This window comes from Mauremys mutica, chromosome 1, assembly GCF_020497125.1.
Source record: "Mauremys mutica isolate MM-2020 ecotype Southern chromosome 1, ASM2049712v1, whole genome shotgun sequence".
In the NCBI taxonomy this organism is placed as follows: Eukaryota; Metazoa; Chordata; order Testudines; family Geoemydidae; genus Mauremys; species Mauremys mutica.
Window position 1 is genome coordinate 258716111 of NC_059072.1, and position 12275 is coordinate 258728385.

Sequence of the window (12275 nt, forward strand, 5' to 3'; positions counted from 1 at the left end):
CAGTCCTTACAATATTCTCAGTTTTGCTGGTGTTGCAAGATCAGGGGCTGCAAAGATAGCATTTTTGCAGTCCTGTCCCGGAGCTGTGCTGAACTCAGCTTCTTCATAGCTGATCTTTATCTACATATTTTGGGCCAGAGAACCTTATTCAAAATATCTTACTCATGATAGAGCCGGCTTCCATGTTCTCCTCACTGTTTACTCTGTGGAGTGTCTTTCACAAACTTAGATTACACAGGTTTTATGGGAAAATGGGGGAAGAGAGTTAAATCTCACCCATTAAGTTATTCAAAACTTTATACACAAAAGCTACTTTTCAAAATTATTTTTCCGGTGTGCATACACAGCTACCATTAAAAATAAGATAAGCCGAATGTGTGCATGAGGGCAAATTAATCACCTCCCTGAGAATTAGCTGTTTTTAAAAACCTGTCACTTTCAAAACCCACCTATTTTTACTAGTTTTTTAATCCTGAATATGGTTACATTTCCATGTGTTTCTACTTGAGAAGTGGATAAACTGTTTTGCACTGAGAACACTAAAATTGCATGTAGATTGAGAATCTGTATGAAAAGTTACAACCCAATTCACATTAAAATAGAAAGGTTACAAAGCTCTCAAAACATTCTTAAATAGAAAATTTGACAGGCCATTACAGTAAATATAGGCCTTCTACAGCATGAGGCTTCTTGTGTCTAATACCTGTAATATTCTATCCACAGAATTGAGCTCCTGACATCTCTTAGGGAGGAAATCTACACAAAATGTTAAGTTAAAAACCTAGGTACCTTTAATGAAGCTAAATAAAAAGGTATTATGTAGAGGGCATATTACAAACTACAGTTGCCTATTAACTTTGGGAATCAAATATGCCATGGACTTCTAGTAGTGTCACAGCTATTGGGGATCAGATACATTTATTTCAATGTCTAAGAGACATAATATGGATCTATTAGAATGTTAGGTTTTGCTTTATCTCTTTCGAATTTGTTTCTTAGACCTGTCATCTCTAAACAGAAGAAAAGCTTGCTTAGGAAGTACAGCCATCTACTCTTGGCTTGTTTATTTTTTTCAGGCAAGGATTGTTGACAGATCATTTCCATCTCTAGGGCCAAATCCCACAGCCCATGCTCAGACAAAACACCCTTTGACGTCAGTAGGAGTTTTAGTTGGGTATGGATGGCAGAAATGGTCTCTAATATGCATGACTCTGTTATGCTGGGCTAGTACTGGGCAACCAGTCAGTTAAGAGTACACAATATGATTTTACATTCTGTCATATTTAAAAGCATCACTGTAGCTGAAAATGGGAGACTCTATACTGCTTATGTTGAACCTTGTAAGCTGGTGTGTACTACTCCTTTGGGAGTAGCAAATATGAGAGTTCTGTGAGTGTTCGCATGGAACAGGGGCTGGTCACTCCAGAGGGACACTTGGAGGACTCAGTGGTTGATGTGTGCCTGTCGCTAAGCTGTACAGAGAAAGCAAGGACTATGGAGACCTGGAAGAAGTGGTCGCATTGCCAGAGGCTAAGGGCAGGTAGTAGCATGATGCCTCCCAATCCTGGATACCCCTGCGAAGCATCACAGTGTTCCACAAAATACTTATGCAATTAGGACTTCACCGTGAGAGATACTGAACACTTGCAACTGTAATTGAAGCCACTAGTCCCACTCAGTGAAAGTGGGTCGAAAAATATTGGGCCCTGTGAGAGAGCAGAGGAAGTGAGGGAGATGCCTGTAGTCTGGAGCAGGTTTGCTAAATGAGCCAACTAGAGACACCTGGAGGGAACTGCAAGCAGCTGGTTCCTCAAGAGAACTGAAGCAGGTCTTTAAGAGGGAGCTGGCTCTGGGAAATCTGTGAGGGAATCAGCTTTGAGCAGAGTAGCTGCAAGCTGATCTCAAACTGGATTACTTCCTTGGAACTGACAGAAGTCTCTGTGAAGAAATCCTTTTGCTCACTCAGACTTTGAGGTAAGAACCATGCTTGGGGCCAGATTTTGGGACCTTGAGTTTTACTTCTGAGTTTGTTTTGTCTGAATAAACCCAGACTCCAGTAAGTGTATGTGACACAGAGGCCCATTTGTGTTTCATCACTACTGTGTATCAGCAGCTTGTGTCAGGCCTGACATATTCACTATATCTAACACACTATACTCACTGTTGTCATGATATATATACCCAGAAGGTAACATGTAAGATATCATTGGAAAACTAATAACTCATTGATTAATAAAATTTGTGTGTATATATGGAGTGTGTACAAAAAGTTATGGATATGTGCTAGAATCATGTTTGTTTGGTATAAGCACAGTTTGCCCTAGACAAAGGAATGTGTATTTGTGTCTCTGGCCAGCCTGGTTGTCAGGCAGAGACAATGAAGGTACATTTATGTAAAAGATAACCTAATCCCCTTATTCTTCTCAGAGTTCATTGACCCATTCTCAAGATGCAGGATGATTTGGTACTGTTCTTCCTATCCTGGGGATTTCCCATTCCCCTGCTGATTCATATGTAAATGTAGCTTCTACTCTTCTGATTCCACACAATGCTACCTTCTCTTCTGTTTGGGAGAAAACCTTTCTCTTCTGTGTTTGTTTGGTCACAGATTTTAAAGCATAGTATCATTAAGTAGCCATACTTCCTTATGTACTGTTAATACTTACATTTCAAAATGATGTTAATCACCATTGTGTCACAGGCTTTCATACTTTACTTGATATACTTTTATAATATAGTAATAGTGTATACAATCCATTGATTCAATTACTTATCTATTGAAGTGCAGACCGCCACAAGAGGCTATATGTGCCACTCACTAGGTTGATGTCTTTGTTTACCTGTTATGTAAATATGCCTTCATTGTCTCTGCCTGACCACCTGGCTGGTCAGACAAACAAACATGTTCCTTTGTCTAGGACACACCGGGTGTCTGCATTGTTTGCAAAACACATTTAAGACATAATTTTATCATATATCATAATCCTTCATATACATGCATCATGCAAGAATATTAATGATCAGTGAGTTAAAAGTTTTCCAATGATGATATACCCCAAAGTTGGCATATACATTGTGACAACAGTGTGTTAGGTGTAGTAAGGATGTCAGGCCAGGCAAGAGTTGCTGATACGGAGTAGTGAACCACAAATAAGTCCCTGTGTCACAGGGTGGTGACAGAATGAGCAAATATGTGGAGTCTGTGTCAAGGAGAACAAAGAGAAGAGCAGGGCAGAGGCACTCCAGCTGTGCGAAGGTGCACGGGGGCATCCAACATGTTTACAGGTGGTTAGCCTGCAACTGATTTATGTATCTGAATAAATGGGTTTTATTCAGGGATTCTCTGGATTTGAAGAGATTGAAAGTTTCCCTCCCAGGCTACAGAACACTAGGAGAGACACTCCTTTACCATGGCTTAGACCTCAGGACAGCAGTAGCAACCGCAGCCCTTCTGTTCTGCATCCATGGGGGAATTTGGTCTGTAGGTCTTCAGTGTCACAGATGCCCTGGCCACCTCCCTGTTGCTTGATTTCCCCAAATCCTTGTGCACCGTGGAGAAAAAGATGGCCCTTCAGGAAGGATAAACATGGAGAATGGGAGTTTCTCTGCACAGGTTCTCTGAATGAGAGGTGTTAGTTTTGCTCCTCTGGAGGCCTTACACAGCCCTCCTTCAACTTGGCTGGACTGAACTTGAAGGGAGAAGGGGCTGCATTCTTCCTCCCTGCCCCACAATGTAAAAAACCAGAAAAATATTACAATGGGGTTGGGGGGACATCCCAAGACATTGGATTTACTGAAAAACAAAAGCGATGCAGCTTCAAATTACTTTCCATGCAGAAACAAGGATCAGGGGATCTAATGAGCTGAATCATTCTAGATATATGTACTACTTCTCATTAGCAAATGGTAACAAATAGTTTTGTTCCAATGCATCATCCATGGATTAGCTTGGAGGCTGAACTTAACAAATTTATCTTTAACAGCGGTCTGTACTTCAGTGGAACTTTGACCATCACTGAGACAATGTAGCTGGTGTAATTTCAAAATTATTTCTAAGCATTACAGCACTGAGTACAGTTTTGGCTCCAAAATCATCATAACTTTTACTATTCACACAATTCCGAGATAGTGGAAGATGTTACGAGAGACTTTTATTGTATTTGATAGATGAAAGACTAGGCCAAATCTTCATCAGGGATTGCCTGGGGCTTAGGGAGGGAAGGAAGGAGGGAAATAAAGGAAGCAGAAACTTCTTTGATCCCCTGTGTCCCAGTGGCTCATGAAGGAGGGGGGAGAGGTCTCAGTCATAAACCATCATTACAACAGGGATACCCAAATGTATATTTGCTGTAGATGAAGGAGAAGCTAATAAAGAAGGGGACTGGGCTGAAACAGTGAGTTTGAGGTTTTCTATCTAGTTATTGTTCATCACAATGGCAACTGAAGGAAGTAGGTTATTCCTATTAGCTTGTCCTGGTAGCCATATAAACACAGGTTGGGAGTCTGTCCTCTTGCTCCAGCTCTGAGCTTGAGGAATTTTCCTGTCGGTCTACCTCGTGTCATGGATGTAGCATTGGAGATACTGGGGTTGTATTTGATTTCCAAAAATAGGTGGAGAACAGAATGGAGAACAGAATAGGAGAGATTCCAGAAGACTGGAAAAGGGCAAATATAGTGCCCATCTATAATATGAGGAATAAAAGGGAAATAAGGACAGCCAGGGAATTACAGACCAGTCATCTTAACTTCTGTACCTGGAAAGATAATGGAGCAAATAATCAATTTGCAAACATCTAGAAGATGATAATGTGATAAGTAATGGTCAGCATGGATTTGTCAAGAATAAATCACATTAAACCAACCTGATAGCTTTCTTTGACAGGGTAACAAGTCTTGTGGATAGGGGGAAGTGGTAGACATGGTATAGCTTGACGTTAGTAAAGCTTTTGATACTGTCTCACATGACCTTTTCATAAACTAGAGAAATGCAACTTAGATGGAGCTACTATAAGGTGAGTGCGAAACTGGTTGGAAAACCATTCCCAGGGAGAAGTTATCAGTGGGTCACAGTCATGCTGGAAGGACATAACAAGTGGGTTCCCGCTAGGATCAGTTCTGCATCCAGTTCTGTTCAATATCTTAATAGGTATATCTCCTAGAACTGGAAGGGACCTTGAAAGGTCATCGAGTCCAGCCCCCTGCCTTCACTAGCAGGACCAAGGATCTTTCACAATGATTTAGATAATTGCAGATGATACCAAGCTGGGAGGGGTTGTAAGTGCTTTAGAGGGTAGGATTAAAATTCAAAATGATCTGGACAAATTGGAGACATGGTCTGTCATAAACAGTTAGTTAAGGGTTAAGGTCTCTTTTACCTGTAAAGGGTTAACAAGCAGTACCTGATGAACACCTGACCAGAGGACCAATCAGGGACAAGATAATTTCAAATCTCTGTAGAGGGAAGTTTTTTTTTCTGTGCTCTTTGTTTTGAGGAGAGTCTCTCTTTGGAGCTAAGGGAGTCCAGACATCTTAATCAAGTCCTCCCAGGTTTCTGCAGTATTTTTCATCTATTCAGTCTAGTGAGTATTAGAAAGGTGTACTAGTATTATAAGTTTATTTCTACATTTGCAATTGTGTGTTTGCTGGATAAATTCTTTATTCCTGATTGCTGTTACTTTGCTTTTACTGAGAAAGAAAGGGGGAGGGGGAATTCTCTAGGTTTATAGGTTAGACTCTGTGTATTGTTCCATCCTGGTATTACAGAGAGAGTGTACTTTCTTTTGTTCTTTTAATAAACTCTTCTTTTTAGGACTTGATTGATTCTTCTCTTGGTTGCATTTCAAGGGAAGGGGAGGGGGAGGTGAGTCCCTCTTTGTGTGAGTCAAGGATTTGACTCGGTGTGTAATCTCTCCGGAGCAGGCTGGAGAGAGGGAGGGGGGGGGAGGGGAACTGGCTGTTTCTCTCTCTCTCTGGTGAGATTCAAGGGGTTTGAATCTGGGTTCCCCAGGGGAAGTTTTGGGGGAACAGGGAGTGTGTCAGACACTTAAAAACTGACTGGTGGCAGCGAGAACCAGATCTAAACTAGGATTTTAGTTTAGAGGAGTCCAAGCAGGTCCCCATCTTGGAACCCAAAAGCTCCAAGTGGGGGAGAAGACCTATGACATGGTCTGAAGTAAATAGGATGAAATTCAATATGGACAAATGCAAAGTACTCCATCTAAGAAGGAACAATCAGTTGCACACATACAAAATGGGAAATTACTGCCTAGGAAGGAGTACTGCGGACAGGGATCTGGTGGTCTTAGTGGAGCACAAGCTAAATATGAGTCAACAGTGTAACGCTGTTGCAAAAAAAGGTGAATATCAGTCTGAGGTGTATTAGCAGGAGTGCTGTAAGCAAGACAAGAAGTAATTCTTCCGCTCTGCTCTGCTCTGATTAGGCCTCAACTGCAGCATTGTCGGGTGAAAGTGAGCCGGTATGGGCCGGTACAGCATACTGGTAAGAAGTGGCTGCCACTACTGGCGTACTGTACACAGCTGATGTTAAAGTTACAAGGAGGAGGGAGAAAAATTCTTTTTCTTAACTTCTGAGGATAGGACAAGAAGCAATGGGCTTAAATTGCAGCAAGGGAGGTTTAGGTTGGACATTGGGAAAAACTTGCTAACTGTCAGGGTGGTTAAGATCTGGAATAAATTACCTAGGGAGATTGTGGAATCTCCATCATTGGAGATGTTTTTTTTTTTTTTTTAAGAGCAGGTTAGACAAACACCTATCAGGAATAGTCTAGATAATATTTAGTTCTGCCATGAGTGCAGGGGACTGGACTAGATAACCTCTCAAGGTCCCTTCCAGTCCTATGATTCTATTGCCAATTCTTGGTGTTCAAAAACCGTGAGTTAGGCTCCCAAAATGAGATTTTTAAAAGAATTCTGATTTTTTTGTTTTGGTTTGTTTCCCCCCTCCCCATTTGCTTTCTGGTTTTTGAGGTTTCAGGCTTCAAATTTTCCAGCATTCCTTAGCAAATATAAGGACTAGAAATGCATAGACGCCAACTCCGTGGGTGCTCTGGGGCTGGAGCACCCCTGGGGGAAAAATGGTGGGTGCTGAGCACCCACCAGTAGCTTCCTGCCCCCCCCACCAGCTTGCCTCTGCTCCGCCTCCCATGCTCCTTTGAGCATGTCATGTGCCCGCTTTTTCTCCCTGGCTCCCAGCGCTTGCATTGCAAAACAGCTATTTCACACAGCTGGGAGGGAGCGGGGAGGAGAGGGAACACAGTGTCCTCGGGGAAGAGGCAGGGATTTGGGGAAGGGGTCCAATAGGGGCAGGGATGGGGCAGAGTTGAGGTGGGGACTTTGGGGAAGGGGTTGGAATGAATGGAGTTGGGGCGGGGCTGGGGGAGGGGGTGATGAGCAAGCACCCACCAGTGCCAGGGAAAGTTGGCACCTATGTTGAAATGTACTTTTTAAAAAAAAGAGAAACTGAGATTTGATCCTAATAACATGACTCCAGGAGTTGGGGCTTTCAGAAAACCACCAGATAGTAGGAGAGTTGGCTACAGTGGAATGGGGCTGGCATTGCACTAAGCTTAGCTGTTTTTGGGTGTCTTTAATGCAAGTTTCATGAATATTTATATTTTCCTAGTCTTTTTGCTGTGCCACTGCAGGTAGATCTATGCCCTGGACTGCGGCGATGTGTCAGGATCATAAGAACTTCTGTTATTCAAGGGGAAGAACTTTAGGTCAGCCCTCACATCTCTAAAGGTGATTTTGTAAAGACTATGTGGTTCTTTTAGTAAAGTTGTGGCTGGTTTAGGCAGATTTCACAAGAAACTGGGAGAGCACGTGTCTGTGGCAGAGTTAAGAAAACTGAAACATCTTGAAGAAAACAATGTTGTCGTTCATTCCTTTTTTAAAAATAAGACTCAAATGTAAAGAGAGCTGGAAAATACTGGTTTATAGTTTCAAACTGTATAACAGCACAAGACAAGTCTACAAAGGAATATTAATAAGTGTTGCTGTAGCCGAGTTGATCCCAGGATATTAGAGACAGTGAAGGAGGCAATATCTTTTACTGGGCCACCTTCTGTTGATGAGAGACTCAAGCTTACACAGACTTCTTCTTCAGGTCTTGATACAGATATACTCATAAGACTCTGGGTATTATTTCTGTTCTAAGCAGGGCTGCAACTACAATGCAAACTGCTTTATTAGTAATAGAAAGAAAAGGTGGATGAAGTGCACGCGCTCTCTCTCTCTCTCTCTCTCTCTCTCTCTCTCATATATATATATATAATTTTTTTTATTGGGCCAGCTTCTGTTTGTTAGACCTGAAGCAGAGCTCTGTGTAAGATCGAAAGCTTGTTTCTCTCACCAACAGAAGTTGGTCCAATATAACCAGAGTCTTATGAATATATCTTTATTAGTTGTAAAGAGAAGCTGGAATGATCTTCAGATTCATAAAAAGGTCAGTTATATGAACTGACTGAATAAATAAGATAGATATACACCATTATACATTAATGTTCTTGTGCCATTATTTATACACAGAACCCCAGCCACAGAAATCCTGGACCTACTGAAGTCAAATGCCATTAACTTCATAGGGGCTGGGATTTCACCCATGGTATTTTCTGTGCCTGAAGCATTACTGCAGAATGCACCCAGAAGCACTGTACTCCAGAATCTAAGTTTTCATTGAAAAAAAGAAAACAAGTTTCTAGCCCTTATAGTTTTGAAGATAAATCTCAAAATGTGAACCAAGCATTAAAATGTTTTCTTTTGAAAGTCTGTGAACTGACTGCATGAAACAATATGCTCCAGTAAACAATAGTGCATATGGCTGCTTTATATTTGCAGTGTGATGTTAACTCTCAAACTTAACAGCCTGAGCCTGAACATCTATACTGCAATTTTGTAGCCCTGCAGCCCAAATCCTGTGAGCCAGAGTCAGCTGATCCAGGCTCTGAGACTTGGTCCCCCCCTTTTTTTTTTTTAATCACAGTGTGGACGCACCCTTATTTACTCTAAAGAGCCGGCTTCTCCTCCGGTGCTGACACCCTTAAGCCCCCTTATGCCCTTGCTTGGCCTCAGAAGCCAGGCCATGACTTGGCCCAAAATGAGGCTCCTATTTTATTCCAGTAATGAAATGACAGGAATCATAGTGGGCTAGCTATTTTAGACATACCGAGTGCAATCATTAAAAGTACCCCACCCAAGGATCTGGCTGTCCTGTGAAATCTTTTAGTGTTACAGACAGTGATTCTTTTCATATGTGGTCAAGTGTGAGCATCTTTTGTCTGGATAGAGAATCCTGAAGACTGTCCTACAGCTAGACAAGAGTTTAAGTTAGAAATACCAGCATCTGCTTTGAATAGCAATTAAATGTCCTATGGTTAGCAAAGTTGGAAGTCTTTGTGCAGTCAACCTGCCAGTTGCTGACACCATTTTCAGCATCTTCTTTGATTAGATTTGTTCCTAGGGTGGTTAGATGCCATAACACTGAAACTTTAGGTTTCCCAACATTTCAAATACTGAACCTGTTTTTGCAATTATGGGATTTAAAAAAAATAAAAAATTCCTAGTATAGAAAAAAACTAAAGGAGAGGTATGAGGCACAGATTAACATTCATAGATAGGTCCAATAAGAGATTACTTCACCCGCCTTGTCTCAGTCATAAAATCAGACAGATTAGTGATGCTGCTTGCTAAACGTGATTAGAAATGTGGGTGTGATATCCCTCTGCACTACTCCAGTTTTACGTTGTTGTAGCTCCATTGATTCTACTGGAGTGAGTTTGGAAGGTGGAATTATGTGTGCTTATCTTTGCTGCTCCATGTGACAATGATGAGGCACTATGTACATTTTATGAATAGACTAGAAAAGAACATCCAGAGTCACTGTCACCCATGATCAAGAAATCAACACTCTAGAAGTCCCATACTCTGCTTTGCTACTTGTAAGTCAGGACAACACATAGAATATAAATATAAAATGTGGTATAGAGTATATTATTCATCTTCAGTAAAACATCTCCCCCCCCATTCAAAATTTATTTGAAGCCACTACAAAAATTGCAGTTTGCCACAGACTTCAGCATCAGAATGCAACATGAACTAGGAGGTCTTGCCAAAGAATTTAGGTTCAGTTTTCAATCACGTGTGTGTGTGTATATGCAGATATGTATAGGTATGCACACCTAACATATAAAGAATCCTTTTACAGGTCACTTACTGACTTCCAAAGACCTTGAAATGACTGTGTTTAACTTTATGCATTGTGAGCAGTCCCACTCAAGTCAGGTTAAGGAGTTGATAAGTTTTAGCAGTATTGGGGCCTTAATGTATATGTTGCTGTTGAGCTAGATTATGAATCTTGAAATTTGGTTCATTCATTAGTCAATGGCTACAGAAATAATCCAGATTTGAACATATACCTTTTCAGCAGATGTTGGCAAAATGCCATGAGCCATTTTTATTGGATTTCACTCTGTTCAAATGCCCTTTAATGTCACCCTCATTACAATTTACACATTTTCATGGGTCAGGTGCTCAGGATGGGAATGAGGCTTTTCTTTTTGTAAACTTGATGTTCATCGGGGTCACTTCTTCTATTTATCAGATTTTAGCCAACAAAACTGCCACAGATAATGACAGCCACTTCTGCCCAAAGGTGCTATCAGATAACTCCCACATCCACCATCCACTCACACTCTTCCACATTGACACTATATGCTTGAGATAACTGACTGACTTGAGCAGTGAAGCGCTGGTGGGTTTGATACCATTCCATCTAAATAGTTTAGGAAAACTTCTAAGCATGGAATTTTGTCCATGCAAGGTACTGAGACTTTCATCTGTGTGGCTTTCCCACTAACAAGCCAGGAGTGGCACATTGTTATCATTATGCACTAAATAGGACTGGCTTTTTTTTTTTAAACCAAGCTGATAATTGGAAACTTGGCATGTAGATGCTTCAGCTGATGCAGCTGTCCATCTGCTTGATGGAAGTAGCAAAATGAAGCACACTATACAACTTCTTCACCAACCACACTGAATCTGTATTTGAGACCAAAAGCAATTCAAGGTGTTGGCTTTGATCTGGAAAGCTGTATATGGTTTAGGCCAGGGGTTCTCAGGACAAATTTTTGGTCTCTGAGGCCACCAACTCTTGCTGGTGGCCACTCTCATGGTATTTTTCCTAAAATACTTGATTAGTTTTAGGAAAAACAAATAAATATACACATCTAAATCATTGTAATTTATTTATTGCTAGCTAGTAAGTCTCTGCTGTGAAAAGTGATATTAACAAATATACAAGTATCACTTTTCACAGCAGACTTACTCAGCCCTGGAAAGCCTGGGGACAAATTAAGCCCTGGAGGGCAGGCCAGGGGAGGCAACAGGGGCTAGAAGCCCTGCCGCTGGGGCCTGCTGCTGTGCAGCTGCAGCCTGGGACTGGAGCCCGAGGCCCCATGCCCAGAGCCTGTCAGCCCAGGGCTGAAGCCCAAAGCCTGAGCCGCACCACCCCAGGGAAAGTGGGGAACTCACTGGGTGCCTGCTCCTCCAGCATTGTGCCCCAGGTGTCTCGGGGGGGGGGGCAACCCATGCTAGTGGCCCCAGCAACCAATGCCAAGGTGGGGCATCTGGGAGCACAAAAGAGTGGGAGGGGCCACTGATTTGTCCCCCTCTCCACCAGCCCAGGAGGCTGTGGCTGCAAGAAAAGTCCCTAGTGGCCACATGAGGCCATGGTGGCTGTATTTGAGAAATGCTGGCTTAGGCAATAGCTCTTTGGAATATCACACCTCTTTCCGGGTGGTACCACCACCACCACAGTAGTAGTCAAGTCCAGCTGGAGTGCTTGAGCTAAACAGTGGGAATAGTATTAAGAACTGTTCTCAGGAATGGAGTCAATGCTCTGGAGATCTGTCTGAAGCTGGCTGACTTTTACAGAATGACACGATGCTCATCTCTCAAGAGTATATCTAGGCTGTAGTTTTAGCCTGTTTTTGTCCCACTCTGTGACAGATTTTTGTTACCAATCTGCTTGGAGCCTCAGATGATCAGGCTGATGCCACAGGATCATTTGGGGAGGAGATGACATAACACACCAAGTGTTTAAATTTTAAAGCTTTATTAATAAAATACAGCAGCGAGTGCTGGGAATGCTCCCACGTCCCTTAGGGGAAGAAAGAAAGCATTAGAGCCCCAAGCCCTAACCCACTTGCATACTTACACACACACACTACCCAAAGCTGGCCAGGCCTGGGTGTAACATA

At 42.1% G+C, this 12275-nt stretch overlaps 1 protein-coding gene and 1 long non-coding RNA gene across 2 annotated transcripts in view; both read left to right on the forward strand.

Annotated features, from left to right (window-relative positions):
• Positions 1–12275, forward strand: part of NALF1 (NALCN channel auxiliary factor 1) — an 802045-nt gene that overhangs the window by 26748 nt on the left and 763022 nt on the right. The window lies entirely within an intron of this gene.
• Positions 1853–8755, forward strand: LOC123365398. The gene is made up of 3 exons (XR_006577565.1): positions 1853–1974; positions 7643–7761; positions 8548–8755. It is a non-coding gene; the product is annotated as an uncharacterized LOC123365398 (long non-coding RNA).